Genomic DNA, 14,598 nt, shown 5'->3' with positions numbered 1-14,598 from the left:
TCAGTTTGATTTTCTGGAGCAGGGTTTGCTGAGAAAATTCGAACAAGTAATCTGAGTTGCAGCGAGGGGCAATGAGTGCATAGCAGAGAGGCAGAGATAGTGCCAAAGGACCAGGACAAAAGCAAAGGAGGCTACGCAGAGCCAGCAGGAGCCACGCAGAGGGCCAGAGTGACTGCACAGAGGCTCGCAGGGCCTGCGTGGATGACGCAGAGGGCCAGAGAGCCAGCGCAGAGCAGCAGAAGGCTGACGCAGGGGGCTTCTGAGTGATGCAGAGGCCAGGAGGGCTGACTCAGAGCTTCTGAGAAGCGTCAAAGAGATTTTCGTGGAGCAGACTTGCTGAATATCTGCTTCCGAATAGAGGTATGGTTGCCAGATTGATTTCTCTGTTGAGTGAGCCAGTTTGGCACCCTAGTTGTACTCAAGAAGCGCTGCTTAGTAATAAAACCCTCAGAACTGCTGCACCAGTTTTCCCAAGTTGGGTTTTTCCGGGAAGATTGTCCAAAAATAATGGTGTCACTTGTGTGTTTGTCTATTCTTTCTGTTGATGATTTTTAGATGGTTGAGACTGCATTTGTGTTTATTTTCAGTATTTATATGGTTAAATAACTTGTTAAAAATTTAAACAAGTAGGTGAAATAAACCAGATAGTGCAGGAAGAATTTCTAACAGGTTAGACTTAGAAATTTCAACAGAGACTTTTTCAGGCCCTTGTGCACAAAAACACATTGTTCAAAGTATTTTTTTATGAACGAAAATTCAGGTTGCAACAACAGATGAGCTAATTTTAAACAACTGGCCTCCCAGATTTTCGTAGACCCGTCATTTTGATCGCTGTTACAATGAGATCTTATCTAACACGAGAATACATCAATTGAACAATAAGGTCACCAATGCTACAATTAGCCCTTCATGCAAGAGTTAAAGCATCGACCAAAGATCTCATGATCTGGGCAGAGAGACGGAAAGGTTATTCATTTAGTGCTTGTTGCATGAAGAAGAGCATTTGATGTGTGGGACCAATACTCTATCACAAGCCTTCCAAATAACGATCCTTCCCTTTCCATCAGCTTCAATGGATGATCACACTCCACCATCTCACCTGCATGAATTCAAATCAAAAGCATTCAAATTAGGTAGAAATGAATAGACTCACTTTCACTACTGTCCATTTCCTCAACTGCAACAAATTCAGTTGAAACCAATCCATGCATACAACACAGAGATAAGATACAATTACAGGGCCTTACCATCACTGATGGCAACCACCATGTCACTGTCCATAACAGTCGGTATCCTGTGTGCAACGGTAATTACAGTGCAATCTGCAAATTCCTTTCTAATTATTGTCTGGAGAATGGCATCTGTAGCATTGTCTATTGATGTTGTTGCTTCGTCTAGAACAAGGATTCGACTTTTCCTTAGCAATGCACGTCCGAAACAAAATAATTGTCTTTGTCCTACACTCCAATTCTCTCCATCGTCCCCCACTGCATTTTATTGATCTTTTAGTGCCACGAAAAACTTGCAAATCTAACAGCCAAATTCTTGGCCTCATGTCAAAGAATTCCATGACATTTAAAAATATATATTTAATACAAAATTTACCTGGTGCATCTAGGCCATCCACCTTCCCTCTTACAATGTCTCCAAGTTGACACTTGTTCAGAACCTTAATAAAGAAAGAAAATAAATTCAAAGCATTATTTACTATTGTCATTCCACATATGATAAATTCAATGAGATGTTATGTTGAATAGCATTTACATACTTCCCAAATTGTCAAATCTGAGTGCTCAGATAATGGATCCAAGTTGAAGTGAACAGTTCCTCGAAAAAGAGTTGGTTCTTGAGGAATAATCCCAAGGCGCGACCGCAAATCATGAAGCCCAATAGAGGTAGTATCCAAACCATCTATAAGGATTCTACCCCCTGCAGGTTCCACTAATCGAAAAATAGCACTAATGAGAGTGGTCTTCCCACTTCCTGTTCGCCCAACAATGCCAATCTTTTGCCCTCCCTCAAATGTACATGTAATGCCCCGTAAAACAAGGGGGTTGTTGGCTCTATATCTAATCTGCACACATATCAAAATATATTCGACTGCAAACATCATAAACCATTCAAATTTTAGTTAAAAAAATAAATGTTAACACATTCATCTTGTTGGAATGCACAACTCAGGTACCTTCAAGTCTTGCAATTCCACCTTCCCATGCGAGGGCCAACTATCTGGTGGTCTGCAATCTTCTATAACAGTTGGTGCCTCACTAGGAATGTGCATGTACTGTTTGATGCGTTCTACAGAAACAATGTAGTTTGCAAGTGTACATTGGATGTGAATACTGGAAACCAATGACATGTTCAATGACAGACCATATGATAGTGCCATCCCAACAAAACCTGCACCAGTTCAAATGTTAGGCATCATCATCGTATACATAAAAGCATCCAGTAACAGCAGATATCTCCCACAGACGACCCTTAGTTTCATCGTTCATACCAGGATTGAAGCTGCCCTTTGGGAGTAGAACCATAGCAAGAGCAGAGGAGCAAAGAACAGTTGCACTTAACATCTCTAGACGCTGAATCAACCATTCATTTGCCGAGAAACTGTAGAAAAAAGGGGTTCGAATTTTTATCAATAAGGTCTAAGTTCTTCTTTAAGAACTGATCCTCAACCTTGAAAGCCCTAATGGTCATTGTTCCTGCTATGGACTCGCCAAAATGATTTGCAATAGGTGATTTCGTTGTACCATTCAGTCTCATCAGTTCTTTAGCAGAGGCAAAATAGTATTTCTGATTAAATTGAACAAACAAAAAATCAATTATAGCTTCTCTCACAATATTCATAGTGAAGTACAGAGTCTTCTCAAGAAACTTGCGTGAAGTGGCGTTTTACCTGGAGTTGAAAGGTCAAATAAATCATTGGAATGGCTACAAACAAAACTTGCCATGTTACAACAGCCACAACTCCAAGACTGCTATAAGCATTCATGGTAGACGACATGGCAAAGACAAAAGAGAAAGGAATGTCTACATCGAGAATGCTGAAATCTGAAGAAACCTGAAAAAGGAGGTGGGGAAGATAAATGTCAGTAGTTTACTACCCTGATGTACATCAAATTTCACTTTTTGTTTTAAGGAGCGAAAAGAAAAGAAGGAAGCCCATGGTGATTACATAAAATACTTACTCTGCTCAGAACTCTTCCCAATGGAGTTGCATCAAAAAATGCCATTGGTGCTCGGAATAAAGAACTCAGAAGCTCAGAAAAGAAGGACTTTGATGCCTCAAGCCCCAAAATAACACAAAGCAATGACCGAAGGAATAAGAACAATATAGATGTGAACCCAATGGCTGAGTACACTGTTATTAAACTTAATACACTGACTTGAAGACTTTGCACCTTTGCAGCCATCCAAATATTTCCTGAAATCTGCCCAATCAGAAATATAAGATGACCAAGACCAGCACAAGAACAATATAAGAAACCTTTATTCTGTTTCAAATAGTCAATATATGGCTTCAAACCAGTGTCCCCAACTTCCTTCTCTTCCCTTTTAACTAGCTGATCCCCCTTGGGAGCTCTATTTGAAATCAGTCGTTCTTTCTGTGATTTGCTCCTTTGAATTTCTCTCTCGTCATTAATCGGTTCATCTTTTGTGGATGGCATCGTGGCTGTTGATTCATTGGAACCAACAGTATTCTTGTGTGCATTCACAAGCTCCCTAAATACCTCACTCGAGACCAACAGTTCCTGATATTTCCCAGTTTGATGAATCTCCCCATCTACCATCAACTACAAAAGAGAGAAACTTTAGTGTAGAAATTCAAAGAAAAATTGCCAAAGCTATGAGCATTAGATATGTTAAAATTACAAGAGTTATAATTATGTGCAATCTGTTGAAAAACTTTGTCAAAATGTTTTATACAAGCAAAAAAACAGCTTCCACATGGCTAGGACAACTGTTTACTAACCAGAATAGCATCAAATGCCGAGAGAAAATCAACTTGGTGTGTTACAAGGATTACTGTCTTGTTTGACAGTGCTCCCATTATGTATTCCTACACATCAAAATCCATGATTAATAGGATCTGCGGAAGCTAAAGAAAATGAAAATCATTGTTGTATAAAGGTGCAACAAGAAAATTAGTAACAGCTACATAATAACTTTAAAAACCTTTATATTAGAAGGAAATCGCCATATTAACCTTAAGCAGGCTAGTAGCTGTATGAGCATCAACAGCACTGAAAGGATCATCCAATAGATAAATATCAGAATCTTGATATAAGGCACGGGCAAGCTATATCCGCTGTTTCTGGCCACCGCTGAGATTGACACCTCTTTCTCCTATTTCAGTCTGATCATCGAAGGGAATATTCTGGAGGTCTTTATCCAGTGAAGACTTCAGGATAACTTCCTGATATTTCTGCTCATCCATGGGATGCCCAAATAATATGTTGTTTCATACTGTTCCAGTTTGAATCCATGCAGTCTGAGAAACATATGTGAGGGTGCCACAGACTTGCAACTGCAGAGGCAGGGTTGAGAACAATAAGAAAGAGAATCAATCAATTTAAATGGTTGACAATGTTAAGGTAAGGAGGTAAATAATTCATACTCACACTGCCCCTTAACTTTGGTACTTCTCCAAGTATTGCAGCTAAAAGAGTTGATTTTCCAGATCCAACTTCTCCACAAATTGCCAATTTTTGGCCATGTTTAACCTCCATATTTATGTTTCTCAATGCGGGCTTTGATGAACTGGAATCCCAACTTAGTGTTGCAGAACTGATAAGAAGGGAGTGGTCAGAGTTATGAAGAAATACACGCTCAACCACCCGATCCTGTAATTCAGCAGCCTCAAGAAATTTGATGATATGACTTAATGAGACCTTTGCTTGAATGATAACAGCAATTACATCAGGCATTAGTCGAATTGGTTCTTGAACAAGGCGCAAAGTGGCTATGAACGTGAAAACGTTGCTTGGAGTAAGAGGAATTTTAAAAAAATAGCAGGTTATAAACGTTACAGTCGAAACCAAAATGGGAGATGACCAAAACAACAACGAATTATAGGCTTTCCGAAACTGAACCACAGATAGCCATTTGAACTCTACCTTGTGCAGCTTCTCAATACTTTCTTTGAAGCGTTCCTCCCATGCATGCAATTTCAGTACTTTCATATGCACCAGAGCTTCTGTGGTAGCCCTTAACCGCTGATCCTGGGCTGACATGAGTTCAGTTTGAAACTTATGCTGTAACTTTGCCAATGGAGAGTTAAAAAGAACGGTAATGATGATAACTGCCAAGGCCGAAAGTGTGGCCCATCCAATTGCATGGAAGAGGATGCCTAAAGCAAATATAAGCTGGAGTACTGTTGTCCAAGTCTGATGAAACCAGAAAGGAAGTTCGCCAATACGATAAGCATCTACCGCCATATAATTCATGATTTCTCCGGTTGTATGTACCTGTTTAGCTTCATTGGACGGCTTTAGTTGTTTCTGATAAATTGCTGCAACGAGTGAAGAACACATTTGCAGACCAATCCCTCTAGTGCCAAAATACCATTGCCTTTGAGATATGGACTCTATGGTCTTGGCAATAAAGAGTGTTCCTGCCAAAACAAATCCTTCATATTTGAATGACTGTCTACCTTCTGAAAATCCAATAAAAGCATTCAAAACAAGTGGTCCAAAAGACAGAGTAAGTATTTTGAGAAAAGCATAGAACCCAGTCCTTGCCAGATTTTTCCAGTGACAGCAAACCAAAGCCTAGAAAACTGATGGAGTGCCAAATGGGTTTTTCTGTTTTTGCCTCAACAGCTCTTCTGTAATTGTTGTATAATTATTCTTTGCTTGATCATCTCCACACACACAAGGCAAATCATCTTCTTTTAGAGGCTTCTTCTTTTCTTTGGACAAAAGAGAATTCAACCACCAAAATGTTATCCTGCTGAAGAATCCTACCTTGGCAAAAGGAGTTACAATGGAATTTAACTTCAATGTTATCTGATCTTCCTCAGAAAACCTCTGGCTGGAGTTGAGATACCCATGATTTCGGTAATCCCTGCCTAGAAAGGGTTCTAACAGAAGATCATCCTATGAACTCTTCAAATCCTTTTTCGCAGCATAAATGAGCATCAAGCAACATGTTGTCCATGAAACAAGGGAGAGAATAGTGCCATAGGGAAGCTCTCTGTCATTGATGAAATTCAGTCCAGCTGAAACACAATCCACTGTTCCGAGCAAAAATGACACGATCCACCAAACACGCACAAATGTCGTTACAGACCGCGTTAGCCCACTCGTTACTGTTAATCCGAGTGTAAACCATGCCAATCCTTGCACTAAAAGTACAAGCCATTTGTGCAAGGGAGTTAAATCAAACCCATTCCCAATTTCTCTTGTAAAATCCAAATCCCCAATCCCAAATTAATCGCACCCAAAATAATATTTATCACTGCAACACATGTGCGAAATGGCTTTCGAGGTTTCACATTTCTCAGTATGCTCGTCCTCCTTACCCACTTGATGAGAACGATGGACCAAAATGTCAGCAAGAAGACTAAATGTATGAATGTGATCAGAGCATGTTTGCTGCATGAGGTCAAATGGAACGTGTGTAGTAATTCAGAGTAGAGAGATAGGGGTAAACTGCAGTTCTCTTCACATCGTTGAGCAGGGGACAATGCATTTGGGGTGCTACAAAAGTTGTTCCAGAGCTCTGGGTTGATAAATCAATTCAATGCAAGACAATTAATAAAAAAATTGGAGAAGTTCTTGACAAATTTCATCTACCAATAAAATCTTGAAACATATGAATATCATATTATTTATATGCCATATGACCAGGGCCATGCTACCCATTTTGATGCAAAATCCGTGATTTCAAACAATAGAAACAGGATAACTCAGACTGAAAATAAAAAATATAATCAGAGTAATGAGGTTACCTGTAAATATGGCCATCCTTGTTCTGTAAACCACATCCGAATGAATGTTTTTGATATTTTGATTTAGAGCTGGGTCACTGACATTCTCAATGTGGATTGGGGAGTCTGCACTGTCTGAAAACAAGTTATTGATGGTTTTGTCCTATCATATTCTCCTCTCAGAAGCTTTTAAAAGTAGTACACCATTAAACTACATAAATTGTTAAGCTCTTTCCTATGCCCAATGCATGAACCTCCTACTTTTGCAGTCTCCCGAATGCTCCCTGAGTTTCCTAATCGACTACTCAAGGCAATAAGGGAAAAACTCAATCAGCCAAGAGAACTGAACTTTCCCCAATCAGACAGAAACCATACTCTGTCACAGAGTACTTTCCCCAATCAGACTAGAAACCATACTCTGTTACAGATTATTCAAGTCAGGTCACATCAGGCTTGTCCAAGCTCTATACTGATACATTTAATGGAGGCAAAGATGCCAAAGTATACTGATCCAAAACAGTGTAACAAACCTTGGATACTCTTAAATAGAAATTTCGTTCCCTGTAAACATCTTGGACAACACAACCTTCTGAATCTATGTGACATGGGTGCCCCGTCCACCCTAAAATAAAAAACAGAACACCCTTGTATGCAAATAAAGCAAAACTATCCCAACCTGACCATCTGCAGTTCTTTCAACAAGTTGAGATTAAACTCAAAACCCAAATCTATAAACTATCAAGAAAAAACTGCACCCCGTCAATACAGTGTCATGAAGCCCAGCTAGACAGAAACAGAAATTCCATTCTCAATAACAAGACTACCTTACAAACCCAATCGGTGCCACAAAGAAGATGACCCATGTATCATAGATCAAGCAAAACTATAACAACATGTACTCTTTCAATACAGTGTCATGAAGCCCGGCTAGGCATAAACAGAAATTCCATTCACAATAACAAGACAACCTTATAAACCCAATGGGTGCCACAGAGAAGAAGACCCATGTATCACAAATCAAGCAAAACTATAACAACTTTCCCCTGTGACAGTCTGCAATTCTATCAACAACTTGGGGATGAATCCAAAACCCAAATATGTAAATATCAATGGAAGCAATCACATAAGACACTGAAATAAAGTGACCTGCATGAATAACAAGCATTAACAAACAATTTTACTGAGTCAAATGCGTTTACTCTGCGCTACCAGTCTAAAACCAATAGCAGATCAGCTTCTGATCTATTAGCAGTTTGACGAAGTGTATTAAAAAAAATACACTCTGAAGCTCCATGCGACGCCACTGTCATCAGGTCCAGGGATCGATTCTTGCCCTCATGCAGCCTCCTCTGCAGGCCTCGTCGTCATTTTTACGCCGTCCTCTGCACGAACCCTTCACTGTAGGTCCCCGCTGTCCTCTGCAGGAACCCTTCACTGCAGGTCCCCGCCCTCCTCTGGAGCGACTCCTCCTGCGCCCTCCTGAACACCCCCACCCTACTCTGCATCAAACGCGGATATCCGCACGCAGGACGGGTTCGATAACGTGGTTAGGGTAAACGGTTCGATAACTAATAGCATTACGTTTTTTTTAAGGTGTTTTTAATGTTTTAAAACATTTTCTATTAAATTAGACGGCTGATTTTTGTTCAATCATCTAACAAAAGATCTAACGGCTACGATTAAGAAAAAAAGGCATTTGGGGGAGTTCATTTAAGAGGGAAACGCCTTACGGCGTAAAAATTATGAATGATATGATTGTTAGAAACCATAAAAAGTTTAAGAAACAAATTTTTTAAAATATTGAAAATGAAAACCGAATATCGATCAAACAGGGAATTATATTATTTTATTAAAACATAGAATTATATGATAAAAAAAATTAAAATAAAAAAATAGTTATATATATAGATATAAAAGTAAAAGCGAAAGTAAATAAAGTAGGTAAAGGATATGACCAAACATAGGACGAAAATTTTATTTTGAACATAGCAGAATAATTTATTAAAAAATTAATAATGTAAAAGCCAAAACAAAATAAATAAAAACGTGAAATTCATTTTAAATAATATTAAATGGAAATACTCCTCTAAGCAATTTCTACACAGCCTGCATATTTAAGTTATGGGAACATGTCTAAATATAAACATATGAATATGTGCTGCATTTATGTAATAAATTTGCCTTTTGCTTTGAAAAGCATGAGCACATAACACGGCTATCTCATTGATAATATTTAAATTGAAGGAAACCAGGAACAATGAAGCTTGTAATGTGCAGAATCATTGTTGCAAACTAATAAATATGGCATCTAATAAATATAGAATTTTTATAGGAGATATCATGAGAGCTTCAAACTTACAGTTGTCATCACCGATAATATTGTTAAGGGAAGAATGAGATTCGACCCGTAATTATGTTATGCCTATGAGGATTAGAATTTGATTTAACGGGCAAAATGCTCGTTACAGGGTATTTTGGTTATATCTGATGTTTAAAGATTTTTCATAATTATTTTATTTGATGGGTTTTAAAATTTACAAAAGGTATTTTGATGGATTATTATTTTCCAAAAAATGTTCTTAATAATGAAATTTACAAAACTTATTTTTTTATGGGTTATTATTTTCAGAATATATTTTTAATAATGAAATTTACAAAACTTATTTTTTATGGGTTATTATTTTTAGAAAATATTTTTAATAATATATATCAAGTTGTATTTCATTTGGACTCGGGTTTGTTATGGTGTCACATTTATCTATTTATTTAGGCATTATGGATTCCAGGTACGCTGATATGAATGATGTCTATTTTTGCGCCTCTCTCCTCTACTAAAATGTATGATGGAAATTAATTTGACACATTATATTGCAGAATTTATGATCTTCAACTAGTGTATCAATGGAGTACTTGTAGTGAAATTGACTGATTTATTTCCAAATCATGCTTGAATGTGCCCAAATCAAGCCCTCCTCCATTTATTTGTACCAAAAAAAATCATTACACTCCATGTGAGATTACTTGTGTATACCAAAATTTTCGTGCATTGTAAAATCAAGCCCTCCTCCATGTATTTGTGCCAAGAAAAAATCATTAAACTCCATGTGAGATTACTTGTCTGACTACGCAACCTTGGAGGCAGTCTCCTCCGTCTCAACATGGCATTAATACCTTTGTGGTTGGATGGAGGCCATTAAACCATTCAAAAATTTGCTTAGGTTGGTTTGAGTATATTCTTTCTTGCTTGTTAAAATTATGTAGAGTGTTAATGTGAGATGGTTTTAATCAATCTTATATTTTTTATTCTAAAAATTTTACTATGCTATAAAATTCTAATTTTTTTATGTTAAAATTATGTAGAGCTTTAATGTGAGTGGGTTTTAATCAATTTTACATTTTCTATTTTCAAAAGTTAAATATGCAATAGAATTCCAAAACAAAACAAAATTTAAATGAAGAAACCTTGCCACTCCAATGTTTCACATTTTCTATTTTCAAAAAAGTACGAATCAATAAAATTGGAGAATAAAATTTAAATAAAGAAACATTCCCACTCCAATGTTTCAGTGGATTTCAAGAGAATTCCATAATGTTGATCCACTTTGCAACCTCTAGAAAATGGCCCCGCGAAAATAACAAAAAGGGTGATGAATTTGACACAAAAAACTTAGATACTCACTTCATTCTTTAGGGGTAGTATATGTAGATATTTTTCACCAGTTTGTGAATTATTTTCCATGTGTCACTATCATTCTACAACATTGTTTTATGACATATTTTAGTGTAAAATTATCCACTGTCTTTATGTTGTACTTTGCCTCAACAGTTATTAATTTAAAATCAATTAGTCATTTTCCTGATTTGTTTTAAGATTAAAATATATCAAGATTGCCAAAGTAGGCCCCATTGAATGGTCTTTTCTACTAAAAATTAGGTTATAATAATTTAACGAGACTTACAATCAAGTCTTTTTAATCTTTAACAATTAATTTTAATCTTAATTTGATTGTGAATTTGGTTATTCTGAAATTTTGATATAAAGTATATATTTTAGAAGATAACATATATTATGATTATTAACTATAAAGTAATAATAAAATTTAGGATTCAATAATTCATTTGTGTGTTATCGACATTTTTATATTAATGGTAAATATGTACCAGAAATTAATATGATTGTATTATTGAAAGATAATTTTTTATTCAACATTTTATTCAGAAAATATTTATTTATTATCAAAACCTTATTTAAAAAAAAAAAAATTACACTTAATGTTTTTGATGAGAAATATAAAAATCTAAAATATCCCCAAAAAAATTGTCCCGTTAATAAAGAGGAGGAATCCAAATTCCAGCTCTAATGGCTATAGTAGAAGCACCTAATTCTGTATTTTATAAAAATGGGGTAACTCTAAAATATGCCTTCTCCACTTTAGACTGGTCAGGTATTTCTTCGCACAAATTACCTGATTACAGTTCACGTAAATTTGAAATAAGAGATTTCAAAATAGATTAGTCAGTGATGAATTTTTGCGGGCAAATTGTTCTCCATTTCATGTTATTTGAAAATGTACATATATGTGACGTTGTACTCATAACAATGATGTTGTAGTGACGAGGTTAAGACAAGCTCATATTGTACGAACATCTGTATAGTTAGTTATAAAGACGAGACTATATATATTAATTATAGAATGGTAATAATGTCACTAATATTGCATGGCCACTCATAGTAGTGAAGGAAAAGCTTTTGGAATAAATGAGGGGAAGAAAAGCAGAGGAGAAACCAGTGATTCGTGGGTAAGATGGCCAAACTAATATATTGCGAACAGCGCACCAAAGGCATTCTCACTTGCCATACTTTACCTGTAGGTCCATCACATTAGACGATATACGCTGTGATTTATAAAAACGTGCTGGTTTTAAGTTCTATGTATTCATTTAAGCCTCATGCCTTTATTATCCTTAACCTATCTAATGCCTAGTTGAGATTATAGTGTGCTATATCATTACCCTTGAAAATCGCAAAATAAGTTCTATGTATTCATTTAAGCCTCATGCCTTTATTATCCTTAACCTATCTAATGCCTAGTTGAGATTATAGTGTGCTATATCATTACCCTTGAAAATCGCAAAAAAACCAAGGGAGCCACTGAAAATCGCAAAAAAACCAAGGGAGCCACTGTCATAGCGGTAGTTCTTGCCGGGATTGAGAAACTTGCTGGTAACTGCAACCCTTTTACAATTTGCAAAATGCATAAATAAATAAAATAACATACGGGCTAGTCATGAGGTATTTGAGGCAGAAATTGTGTGCATGGTAAAGGGTACATTGACTGTGAATTCCCAATTCCTACGAATGAACAGTTCCAGAATGGATCTTAGGTAACATTGAACTAAATGTTTATAAGAAAATGGCATTTGAGGTTGAAATTATCTACATCTATCGAATATAGTAACTCTGAAAATCCTCTCACGAATGAACAATTGCAGAAAGGCTCTGAGTTAAAACAGAACTGAATGATTGATAAGAAAATATCTTTGAAAGGAGTATTTTGATCTCCATGCTATGAACAATTGGGTATTTACGTTAGAACAAGATTAGTACTAAAACAAAATCTGCCCAATCAAAACCATCCATAAACCAAAATCATAAGCTATTTTTATATTTGATCTCCATGCTATGAACAACTGGGCATTTTATACTCTATGCACAAGGAAGCTTGTGATCTGATAAAGGTATTCCACTTTAAACCAAATTCTCTTGTATGCAACGAGTAGGGTTAAGCAGCCTACTCTAACATCAGAACTGCAAAAAGCATGACTGAAATATCTCCAAAGTGAGCAAACTATGTTAGAATTCAATCATAATTCATGAATACGTGGACAATGTTAGACAACCAACTCTAAGATCAGAATTGCTACTAAGACAAAAGTCTGGAAAGATACCAAAAGTTAGCATAACATATTCAAATTCAGTCATAATTCATTACCTGGTATAAAATCATTAAAGAAAAGTAGCATTTTCCAAGTTATCCATACTGAATATGGAACCTTAGAACAATTGAAGTTTATATTGGATCAATAATTCTTGGAAAAGTTGCAGTTTATATTGGATCAATAAGTCACATAAAAAGTGCAGTTTCCACATACCGAAAATCCTATCTTGTCAGCTTAATCTTCAAAAAAAAAATCATTGTCCTCTCAGCTTAATCTTCAGAAAAAATTTATTATTAAAACAAGGTCAGATTATTTAGACAGAAAAGGTATAAACATATTCATCAATCTATGGCTAACATAGAATTTTGAAAATATTGTGTTGACCACTTTGAATCCACTCACTTGAACTCGCTTGTGTTATTCTGCCTTGGGAAAATTAACCCTGCAACCAACTCATGCCATGCTCACCCCCTGCAACCAACTCATGCCATGCTCAGCCCCTTCACATAGAGTGCATGTGACCACCATGGCAGCATTTGAACAACTGGGATGAAGAGAGGGAAATCAAGGGCTAATATTAACCTTCGTAATCGTAATCCCTTTTGATCCATAGTTGTTTGGTCATTGTGCCTTTTACATTTCCGCCTTTTGTGTTTGGTGGCAATTGCAGTATCGCTCACTGTCAATCCTTGGCATCTGGCATTTTGCGGATGCATACAGATCATGAAAGCATGAAAAATCAACGAGCCTCCACCCTTTGTTTCTTCCAGTGTTTTTACAGGTAATTTATTTTCCTCTTTCTGCTTGTTTCGCTCCCCCTCCCCCATGCTATGGTATTCTGTGGAGTGTTTCCCCAATATTTGTTCATCGTTTGATGTCTTTTTCCAGATTCGATGACAATATTCTTGGTGTTCCATATTCAGGTGTGACACTAATACAATTAGATTATAAATTGGTTTTATTCTAAATGAAATCAACTGCCAAAAAATGGCATACATGTACAATTTGCAAAATGCATAAATAATGGGATTCTTTAATACAATTAGATTATAAATTAGCTTTATTCTAAATGTCCTTACATTTGCTTCTGAAATAAGTAAATAAAATAACATACGGGCTAGTCATGAGGCATTTGAGGCACACAATTGGCATTTGAGGCAGAAATTGTGTGCATGGTTCAGGGTACATTGACTCTGAGAATTTTCCCACGATTGAACAGTTCCAGAATGGATCTTACGTGACATTGAACTAAATGTTTGATAAGAAAATGGCATTTGCGGTTGAAATTGTGTACAATCGCAGTGCATAATCACAGTGCATGGTTGAAATTGTGTACAATCACAGTGCATAATCACACTGCATATATCAAATATGTAGTTATATCATATTCAAGGGCACTTAGGTTTGCTGTCATGTGTCTTCAGTCTGGCATAACATGGGGAGATATCCTCGTTTCCTGGATGGGGATATATCCTCGTTTCCATAAGTACCAGGAGGAACACACTTGCATTTGGCACAGCATGTACCACAAGTTCTTAAACATATGTTTAAGAGCTGTATGCTTCTTTCTGGTGCGATGCTTCTTTGCATCTTTCTCCGCAAGCTGCCTTACAATCTGAGTTGCCAATTCAGGAAACAATTAGTGATGCCCAGGATGAGCGTTGAATTCATAAGAAAAAACTAAAACAAGAAACAATAATAAACACTACAGATTTTCTTGGAAT

General features: G+C 36.5%; 1 pseudogene; it reads right to left on the bottom strand.

The window, feature by feature from the left end:
- Window positions 1-725: 725 nt before the first annotated feature.
- On the bottom strand, window positions 726-6,971 carry LOC149205931 (ABC transporter C family member 10-like; annotated as a pseudogene).
- Window positions 6,972-14,598: the final 7,627 nt, after the last annotated feature.

This window comes from Pinus tabuliformis, chromosome 1_2 (genome assembly GCF_031772625.1).
Source record: "Pinus tabuliformis cultivar Carrire ecotype Pingquan chromosome 1_2, CPIR1, whole genome shotgun sequence".
Classification (NCBI taxonomy): domain Eukaryota; kingdom Viridiplantae; phylum Streptophyta; class Pinopsida; order Pinales; family Pinaceae; genus Pinus; species Pinus tabuliformis.
The sequence above is the reverse complement of the archived record's forward strand: the minus strand, read 5'-3'. Positions and strand labels throughout refer to the sequence as shown.